An 11,032-nucleotide genomic window follows, 5' to 3' on the forward strand; every position below is an offset into this window, starting at 1 on the left:
GGGCCCTGAAAAGCCAAATGATCTTGGGAAAGAATGAAGTTGGAAGACTCACAGTTTATGACTTAAAACTTAACTATGAAGCTACAATACCGGAACAGTTTGATAGTGGCACAGGATTAGACACAGATACATAAATGAATGGGCTAGAGCTGAGATTCTGGAAATAAGCCCATATATCCATTGTTAATGGACTTTGACAAGAGTGCCAAGACAATTCATTGGGGAAAGAATAATCTCTTCAACAAATGGTCATGGAACGACTGGATATCCACATGCAAAAGACGGAAGTCAGACCTTGAACTCACATTGTTTACAGTTAGCTCAGAGTGGATCAACAACCTAAATATAAGAGTTGAAACTGTAAAATACTTAAAAGAAAACCTAGAGGCAAATCTTCATGATCTTGGATATGACAATGGTTTCTTTCTTTTTTTTTTTTTTTAAGATAGATTTATTCATTTATTTATTTATTTATTTATTTATTCGACAGACAGAGATCACAAGTAGGCAGAGAGGCAGGCAGAGAGAGAGGGGGAAGCAGGCTCCCCGCTGAGCAGAGAGCCCAATGCGGGGCTCGATCACAGGACCCTGAGATCATGACCTGAGCCAAAGGCAGAGACTTAACCCACTGAGCCACCCAGGCACCCCCATAACAATGGTTTCTTAAATGTGACACCAAAAACACAAGCAGAGCAACAACAAAAGTAGATTAATGATAAAAATAATAAATACTAATTTCCAGTTTATCAAAATTGAAAACATTTGTGCACACGTCAGGAGAGTACAAAGGCAACCCACAGGATAGGAGAAAGTATTTGCAAATCATACATTTAATAAGTCTCTGGTATCCAGAATATGCAAAACAACAACAACAACAACAAAAACCCCAACAACCCCAAAACGTTTACAACTCAAGAACAAGAAAAACAAATAACTACATTCTAAAATGGGCCGAGGTTTCAAAAAGACATTTCTTCAACGAATATTCTTAAATGGGGGCACTTGGGCATCTCAGTCTGTTAACGTCTACCTTCAGCTCAGGTCACAGTTCTGGGGTCCTGGGATTGAGCCCCGCATCAGGGGGCTCCCTGCTCAGTAGGGAGTCTGCTTCTCCCTCTCCCTCTTCCCCTCCCTCCAGCTCGTACTCTCTCTCTCAAATAAATAAATAAAATCTTAAAAAGAAAGAACATACTCAAATGGCCAAAAAGCAGATAACAAAGGTTCAACACCATTAGTTATTGGGAAAATGCACATAAAACCATGATGGGATGTCACTTCATGGACGCTAGGATGACTATAGGAAAAAAAAAAAAAGAAATAACAATTTTTGCTGAGGATATGGAGAAACTGGAACGCTTACGCACTGCTGAGAGGAATGTAAAATAGTGCATTCTCTGTGGAAAAGAGTCTGGCGGTTCCTCAAAAAGGTAAACAGACAAAAAAAAAATACCCTGACCCAGCCCTTCCATGCCTAGGCACACAGAACGGAACGGAAAACAAGTGTTCAAATATTAACTTGTACACAAACGTTCCCAGCCTCTTTATTCATAACGGCCCAAAAGGAGAAACGACCTAAGTGTCCATCAGCCATTCACTGGATAAACAATGTCTCATCTAATCAAACAATAGAATAGTTCTCAGCCAAGAAAGGCATTGAGGTCCCACTGATATGCACGACAAAAACAAGCTAAGTGAAAGAACCCACGCATAAAAGGCCACATATTGGATGCATCTGTTTATATGAAATATCCAGAACAAGTGAATCCAAGAGACTTAATTAAAGTAGTTTAGTGGTTGGCAAGGCCGGGGGTGGGGAAGCAGGGAGGTGGGTGTGACTGCTTCATGGGGATGGGTGCCCCTTGGGGTGACATAAATGCTCCGACGTAGATTGTGGTGGTGATTGCAACAACATGGTCAAGGTGTGAAAAGCCATTGACGTGTATCCCTTAAAATGGTGATTTTTATGTTACGTGAATTTTACCTCCGTCAGTTAAGAAATGAATAGAGGGGCGCCTGGGTGGCTCAGTGGGTTAAGCCGCTGACTTCGGCTCAGGTCATGATCTCAGGGTCCTGGGATCAAGCCCCGCATCGGGCTCTCTCCTCGACGGGGAGCCTGCTTCCTCCTCTCTCTCTGCCTGCCTCTCTGACTACTTGTGATCTCTCTCTCTGTCAAATAAATAAATAAAATCTTTAAAAAAAAAAAAAGAAATGAATAGAAATGAGACCTAGCTCAAACGGGATCTGAGGAGAGTTTTGCTAAGTGTCTCTGAGCAATTTCTGGATCTCTGGGAGATCTAGTTGTTTTCTCTTCTGACCATTCTGGTACTTGAATGGGATCCTTGAAACCGTGTGGGTCCCCTCTCCAACCCTTTAAAAAAAATGGGTGTCCATCTATGGGGGAGAGTATGAGGGCATCACTGGCGTGCAGTTTTGCACTGTGCTCTGGATAATGCTTCCCACCGTAGTTGGAGATGGCAGTTTTCTGGGCTCTTCTTGGGATGTGGTTGAGTCTTCTCAAGGAAGGAGATGTTTTTTCAAAAAGTTGCCCAGTCCTTATTATGGCCACAATCAGCAGCAACAGCAGCCTAGAGAAATCCATGAAATCATAAAGAAAGAGGGGCAGGGACCCAGGCACAAGTCAGGTTTCAAACCTGCTAAGAATCTGTACACCTAGCTGTGTTTAACATTAATTTTTCTTACCAAAAGAGAGAATTGGTTTGCATAAAAAAGTCTAATCCATCACCCTAAACCAAAATCTTTTTTTTTTAATTTTTTTTTTTAGATTTTTATTTATTTATTTATTTGACAGAGAGAGATCACAAGTAGACAGAGAGGCAGGCAGAGAGAGAAGCAGGCTCCCTGCCGAGCAGAGAGCCAGATGCGGGACTCGATCCCAGGACCCTGAGATCATGACCTGAGCCGAAGGCAGCGGCTTAACCCACTGAGCCACCCAGGCGCCCCTAAACCAAAATCTTTTGATTCATGTATCTAAATTGTCCAGTGGTAGGGAACCTGGCTGGTTTAGCTGGATGAGCATGAGGCTCCTGATCTCAGAGTTGTGAGTTTGAGCCCCACCTTGGGTGTAGAGATTATGAAAATAAAATCAGGGGCACCTGGCTGGCTCCGTTGGTTAAATGTCTGACTTCTGCTCGGGTCATGATCTCAGGGTCCTGGGATGGAGCCCTGCTTCCCTGCTTGGACTTCTCACTCAGCAGAGAATCTGCTTGTCCCTCGGCCCCTCCCCCTGCTCGTATGGCCCTCCACCCCATAAGTAAATAAATAAAATCATAAAAACAAAATAAATTGTCCACTAGTATATTTGGCTTCAATCATAGTCCAGGAGCTCAAGAGTCTCTATTTTTTCGTTCTGCTTTTCTCTTTGTCGGTGACCCTGTCAGCCGGATTCTCCTCACACACAGTCAGAGATGACATCCAGCACGTTCAGCTATATTCTTCCTAGTAACCCCCAAAGAAAGACTTCATTCTTTGTCCAATAGCTTCAGCTGATGTCTTGGGTTTGAATCTCATTGGCCCTGCTGGGGTCACACATGTCCATTCCTGAGCCAGTCGCTGAGGTGGGTGTGCATAGAGGGTCCTAAGTGGCTAGAACTGGGTCTTATGCCCACTCCTACAGCCCCACTGTAAGTAACGGGGAGCAGGGCGTTAACAGTTCCCCCATGCAACTTTAGGGTGCTGTCCTTGGAAGATGGATGATAAAGGGAGACAACAGGTGTTTAGGGGATTTTGGGGGTTTTGTTTTGTTTTAGAGAGAGAGGGGCAGCGGGAGAGAGAGAATCTTAGGCAGGCTCCCTGCCCAGCACGGAGCCCCATCTCACAACCCTAAGATCATGACCTGAACCGAAATCAACAGTCGATTGTTTAACCGACTGGGCCACCCAGTTGCCCCAAGAAGCAACAGATGTGTAAAGCACATGACCGAGAAAGCTCTATGCAATCGGCCCTTTCAAATTCCCTTTGTGCCTCTCTGTCGCCCTGACCCTGTCACTTGAGCCTGCTTTCCCTTTCTCAAACGTGCTCATTGTTTGACCTCAGGGACCTTCCACGCGCTGTCCCATGTTCCTGGAATGCTCTTTTCCCCGTGCCTGGCTGACACCTACTTATCCTCTGGCTCTCAGCTCAGACATCACTTTCCTGGGGGAGCCGTGGCTGTTCTATATGTAGAACCGTAGCTCCCATGACACATGCTACTGTTACAAGCTGACTTTGACACTCTGTGCATTGAGATGTGGGTCTGTGTCCCCATGAATCCAGCTGAGCCTGAAACTCCCATCATGGTGCCACTATGTGACTCAGGGAAGAGTGGCATCGTGTGACTTTCATAAAAGGCGAAAAGCTTCTGCTATCTCTCTTGGGAGGCTCACTGTTGGAATCCAGCCACCATGCCATACGGAAGCCCAGGTAGCCATGGCAGCGCCCCCATGGAGAGAAGCTAGGATTCCTGGTCCATATCCCTGGGTGACAGACTACTGATAACCAGCATTGACTTGCCATCCAGCCATGTGAGGAGTCATCTTAAAAGTGGTTTCTCCGGGACACCTAGGTGGCTCAGTTGGTTGAGCGGCTGCCTTCGGCTCAGGTCATGATCCCAGTGTTCTGGGATAGAGTTCTGCATCAGGCTCCTTGCTCGGCAGGGAGCCTGCTTCTCCCTCTGCCTCTGCCTGCCACTCTGTCTGCCTGTGCTCACTCTCTCTGACAAACAAATAAATAAAATCTTAAAAAAAAAAAAAGTGATTCATCTGTAGGGCACCTGGGTGGCTCAGTTGTTAAGCATCTGCCTTTGGTTGTGTCATGATTCTAGGGTCCTGGGATCGAGCCCCGCATTAGGCTCCTTCCCAGTGGGAAGCCTGCTTCTCCCTCTCCCACTCCCCCTGCTTGTGTTCCCTCTCTCTCTCTCTCTCCCTCTCTCTCTCTATCAAATAAGTAAATAAAATCTTGAAAAAAAAGTGGATCCTCCAGAATCTTGTCGTCAAGTGACAGAAGCCAGACATAAGAGGACACATAGTATGTTTCTATTTATATGAAATGCCCAGAATGTTAATATCTATAGGGACAGAAACTAAAGTAGTGGTTGCCAGGGGCTGGAGAGAGGGAAGCAGGGGGAGTGACTTTTAATGGGTGCAGGATTTCTTTTTAAGAGAATGAAAATGTCCCAGAATTAGATCGTGAGGATCATGGCACAACTTTGTGGATCTACTCAAAACCACCGAGTTGTACCTTTTAAAATGGTGAATCTGATGGTCTGACAATTACATCTTTAAGAAAGTAGATCAGCCAGTCCCAGCCAAGCTTCCCTGTCTGATGCCATGTAGGGCACAGACTCACTGTCCATGCCCGATTCTGCCCAAACTGCAGCTTTGTGGACAAAAATAATCATTGCTGTTTTAAGCCAAGAGGTTTGAGGATACTTTTTTTGTTTTGTTTTTGGATAGTTTTGTTACAGAAGAAAAGATGTTGATGTTGATATGTAAGCTTCCCCCAGCTACCTCCTCAGTGTAGGGCACGGTCCCTGCTGTCCGTATTTATTAGAACTCCTATCTCAGTGCATAATGAAATATTTGACTGATTGCTATCTTATTTGACTATTGCCATCTCTGCTTCGGTTTTAGCGTGTCTGTTTTCATAACAACTGGAGGTCGGAGCAGAAAGAGAAGTCTTACTGGCGACAAAAATTTGGAAAATTGGAGGAGATTTTGGGGAGGGCATCAGTATTATCCTACATTCTTTTCAAGCCTGAGGAAGTCCTTCTTGTATGGATCTATGAGTTCACTGAAGGAGCCACACGTCACAGACTTGTCTAGTTCAGGGGGAATATCAAATCATCTGTCCACTTGGAAGACAAATGAAAACTTTGGAGCTGGCCTCAGACTGTGAAGGTGGCCAAGTCTCCTCCCAGCTGTCTGAACTTGGGCGGGTCACTTTGACCCCCTGAGACTTCCGTTCCTCTTCTCACCCTTAAACCAGGATAACAATAGCATCTACCTCCTGGGAATAAATTCAATGGTGCATGCAGAATGTTTCACACAGTACGGAGGATAGGGATGACTACTTCTTCAAAAACAATAACCACTCCTGTTTTTAGGAGTGTGCTCAGCGCAACGATATTGCACATAAAGACAAAAGTTATTTCCCCCTTAATAAATGCAAAAAAGAATTTGAATTCCCCTGGGATTCCAACGCATCCCTCTGAATCAGCAGTTTGATTTTGGTTGACATAGTCTTAGGGGCTGTGCATGGCCAATGTGGAAGCCTGTCATATTTTCCAAAGTTGCCTTGACTTGTCTGACGAGGAGATACTGTTTCTATAACGTAGTTGTCTCCAATTTGTAAAATTCCATCTACGGATTTCTTTTTTCCTGCGTAATCTCTACAACCTCTTGCTGCAGGTCTTAAGAAAAGGCATGCCTACCAGGAGGGAGGTGACTAAATCTTGGTCAGACATTTGACTTGTTTAAACGGAACTTGGTCCAGCTAGGTTCCTCTGATAAAATACATTTCAGCAAGAGTTGCCTCAAGAATTCCTTAATACCTAATCCTTTTTTTTTTTAAGATTTTTATTTATTTATTTGACAGAGAGAGATCACAAGTAGGCAGAGAGGCAGGCAGAGAGAGAGGAGGAAGCAGGCTCCCCGCAGAGCAGAGAGCCCGATGTGGGGCTCCATCCCAGGATTCTGGGATCATGACCTGAGCTGAAGGCAGAGGCTTTAACCCACTGAGCCACCCAGGCGCCCCAATACCTAATCCTTTTTATAAACAAGGCATTGAATAAATGCGGTTGCTCATCCCTCTGAAAAAGACCTTTAGTAAGTGGCATTCTCATTTTTACCTGGCAGATCTTTTACTTCCTCCAAAGGGCTGACATTAATATCCACTGCCTTCCTTAACTCCCACTCCCTCCACACAATTCCACATTAAAACCTCCCACATGTCAACGTTCCAATGTGAGAACGTGTCTATGCCACGGTTCAGAAGTTGGAACCTGTAATCTCCATGGGTTGCATTTTCTCAGTCACTGGAGAGCAAGGCTGGGGTATGATCCCGTCTCTATCGCACTGTCTACTTGCTCTGGCCAGTTACTTCTCTGTATGTCAGTTTCCCTCCATTCATTCGGTCATCCTACAAATATGTGTATCAGAGATGATAGGCCAGGTTTCTGTCCTGCAAAGTGATCAATGTGGGCACCTGGCTGTGAAACAGAATTGCAGCCCAGTGCACGTGGGCAGCAGGGCCATGGCGGTGGGGCAGGGTGGGGGAGTTCTGGAGCCATCTGAGGGTGACTTAGACTCAACATTCCTGCTGCCCTCCAGGTACAGTACAGGGAACGCCCTTTGCTTCAGAACGGCTGAGTGATGAGTCACCCTTGAGAACCTGGGGAAGTGGAGTAGGCTGGGGACTAGAGGCCACCCGACTCCTTACTGGTCTCTGGGGTCAAGTCACAAGTTCCTTGGGAGGCTGTGGCATTTGTTAGAGAGAACCATTGGGATCAACTTCTAGGGAGGGGGTTTGGGGGAGGGGAGGAGGAAGGAAGTTAGACTGCTATGCAGTCCCCAAAACAGCTTCAACCTACCCCTTCAGGACGCTCTGAAATTGAGGAGATCCCAAAGAACTGTCCCCAGCTGGGATGAGGAGGCTGGAGTTTTATTTATTTTTATTTTTTAAGATTTTATTTATTTATTTGACAGGCAGAGATCACAAGTAGGCAGAGAGGCAGGCAGAGAGAGAGGAGGAAGCAGGCTCCCTGCTGAGCAGAGAGCCCTATGCGGGGCTCGATCCCAGGACCCTGGGATCATGACCTGAGCCGAAGGCAGAGGCTTTAACCCACTGAGCCACCCAGGCACCCCAGGAGGCTGGAGTTTTAGATCCTAATGCGGCTCAGGCACCGGAAGTGGTCTGCCCCCCAGGGAGGGGGCATGACCCTGGGTTTCAGAGGTGGGGGCATGGGTTTGGCGCATATCTACTTGGAAGCCTTCTCTTGTCTCCATACCTCTCCCTTCTCTCAGCCCCTCTCACCTTCCCAAATAGATCTGAGAAAAGGAGCCTAATGTGGCCAGGGAAGTTTTAGGAAGAGGCAAGGTATAAACTTGAGACCTGACAAAAGAGCAGAAATCAATTGGGGAGGAAGAGGGAGAAATTTCTGGGCTGAGGGCTGGGCATGTGCCAAGGCCGAGCGGCAAGAGAGGGAGGGAAAGAAGAGTGGAGAAGGGAGAGGGAGAGGTGTTTCTCACTTCAGGATAACCGAAAATAGGGGTCACTGGACTTGGGGTCCAGTCCTGACTTTGCCAAGGGCTCAGAAGTTACTCAAACTCTCCCAACACCCAACCTTAAAATATTGAATCTGGCATCCTGTGTGTAGGCAAACAGATACTTAATATTTTTCCTTTCTCTAAACCATTGGTGACATACCACACACAGTCTACTGGACTGTGCTTTTAAAAATTTCTATCTATGGGACACCTGGGTGGCTCAATGTGTTAAGCATCTGCTTTCCGCTCAGGTAACAATCCCCGGGTCCTGGGATCAAGTCTTGTATCAGGCTCCCTGCTCTGTGGGGAGTCTGCTTCTCTCTCTCCCTCTCCCTCTCCTCCACACTTGGGCTCTCTTTCTCCCTCATTCTCTCTCCCTAAAATAAATAAAAAATCTTTTAAAAAATTTCTCTCTGTGCATATTGCTGATAATTACATATGTATATGTTTAGAACTCACCCTTCTTTTGAATGTTTGTGTCTCTTTTACGACTGTACCTTAATTTACTTAACCGGTTTCTCTACTGATGATATTGGTATTTCTGAGAACTTTGGAAAAGTCAAGTTGATTGAGGTATCCATGCAATAAAGTTCATTCTTCCAAGTGGACAGCTCTATGAATTTTGATCAATGCGTGCAATCACGTAGTCAGAACCAAGATGTAGAATAGTTCCATGACTCTAAAAATCTTCGTGCATCCTTATGGACAGTCCCCCTCATTATCCCAGCCCCTGGTAGCCACTGATGAACTTTCCATGCAATTTTCCAAAGGGACTTTGCCTTTTCCAAAATATTACGTAAGTGGAATCCTACATGATGTGGCTTTTCGGGTCTTGTTTCTTTCACCGAGCACAATGCATTTGAGAGTCATCTGTGCTGTTGCCTATATCAGTGGCTAACTCCTTTTTATTATCCCTTGGTACAGATAAAACACCACAGCTAATTTATATCCATTCACCAGTTGGAAAACATTAGGTCATTTCCAGGTGGGGCAATTATGAATAAATCTGCTACTATTTCATCCTGGCTTTGGGTAGAGGTAAATTCTTATTTCTCCTGGGTTAACACCTGGGAGTGGGATTACCGAGTTGTTCCGTGAGTTTTTGTTTGGCTTAATCAGCGCCACTCAAACCGATTTCCAAAGTGACTCTACCAATTTGTTCTTCTAACCAGCGGTGAATGTATCCTCACCAGCTTCTGTTATTGTCACAGTCACTTGTTTTTATTTTGTCCATTCTGATGGGCATATATAGATTTTATCTACTATAAACAGTGTTATAGTGAGTATTCTTACGTACATATCCTTGGTGATTAAATGCGAGTGTATCCATAAGATACATTCTTAGAACTGGAATTGGTGGGTCGTAGCGTGTGAAAGGTTGATTAGATATTGCCAAAAACCCTTCCAAGAAGGTGGGGCCAATATACACACATACCAGGAAGGAATGGTAATGCCTGTTTCCCCACATCCTCACCAACACAGCGTATTAGGTGATTGTTGTGTGAGCTGTTGGTGAGGACTTGAAGTAAAACATTAGAGCAGTGCCTGTCATCCACAGAGTGGCAAATAATGTAATTATGTGATTACCAATACGAATCAATCAATCACACTATTATATGCCTCTCTCTGAGTTCCTCATCGGTATATCCATGAGTGCTTTTCTCTGAGGAGCTCAAACGTTCTACCTATGGAATTTGGTAAATCCTTATAAATCTTTTCAGATGTTGACCAGTAATTCAAGTTCTGTGGGTTTTACAGAATAGGGAAGTGTGACAGAATAGGACGCTTCTAAGTTTACAGAACAGAGCTGTGTTCCACAGGGTCAGAATTAATCTCCTTTGGAATGCGAATGGACTCCTCTAGGTTACAATGGCTTTCAAATTATTTTTTCACTGCTACACTTTGAGAAATACACCAAGAATCACGACGCACATTCATACCCAAAACAAAAGTTTCAAAAACACCCCCAATACTTATTTGTTTTCTATTTGTTCCATCCCATTTCACTGAAAATAGTTTCACTGGGAGCCACTGATATACAGATTTCAAAACCTACTATGGGTTAAGACTAGCAGTTTAAAGGGCATGGTTCTAGGATCTAGGTTCCTGGATCTAGATCTAGATCTAGGTCACAGGTATTGGTCTTCCTGGCAATGGAAGGAATCACAGAGCTGGGTTCCTAAATGGAAGCACTGAACCTCACACTCCGCTTTGGGTAGATTATTCCCATTTTCTTCTTCATTCCCTTGGGCTGGTAGAGTTTACTCATTCCTCAATTATTCACAAGTAACTTTTGGACTTCCGAGGTGCTCTACCCATCATTAAGGACCAGTGATAGAGAACAGACTTTGAAGAGCAAGAGGCCTGGATTCAAATCTCACCTGCACCCTTTGCTAGTGATCTCGGTTAAGCCTCATCAGTCATCAAAGACTCAGTTTCCTCTTCTATGAACGGGAGTCATAACAGAGAAATCAGTGAGCCAACGTGGGTAAAGCTAATCAGCACAGCATCAGGATCCGAGTAAGTTCGTAATACAGTGGTTCTCAAGGTATGGGATCCCCAGACCAGCAGCACCAGCATCCCTGGAGAACTTGTTAGAAAAACAGCTCTGGGGGGACGCCTGGATGGCTCAGTGGGTTAAGCCGCTGCTTTCAGCTCAGGTCATGATCCTAGGATGCTGGGATCGAGTCCCGCGTCGAGCTTCTTGCTTGGCAGGGAGCCTGCTTCTCTCTCTGCCTCTGCCTGCTTGTGCCCTAGCTCTCGCTCTCTCT

Source organism: Meles meles, chromosome 21 (genome assembly GCF_922984935.1).
Source record: "Meles meles chromosome 21, mMelMel3.1 paternal haplotype, whole genome shotgun sequence".
Taxonomy (NCBI): Eukaryota; Metazoa; Chordata; class Mammalia; order Carnivora; family Mustelidae; genus Meles; species Meles meles.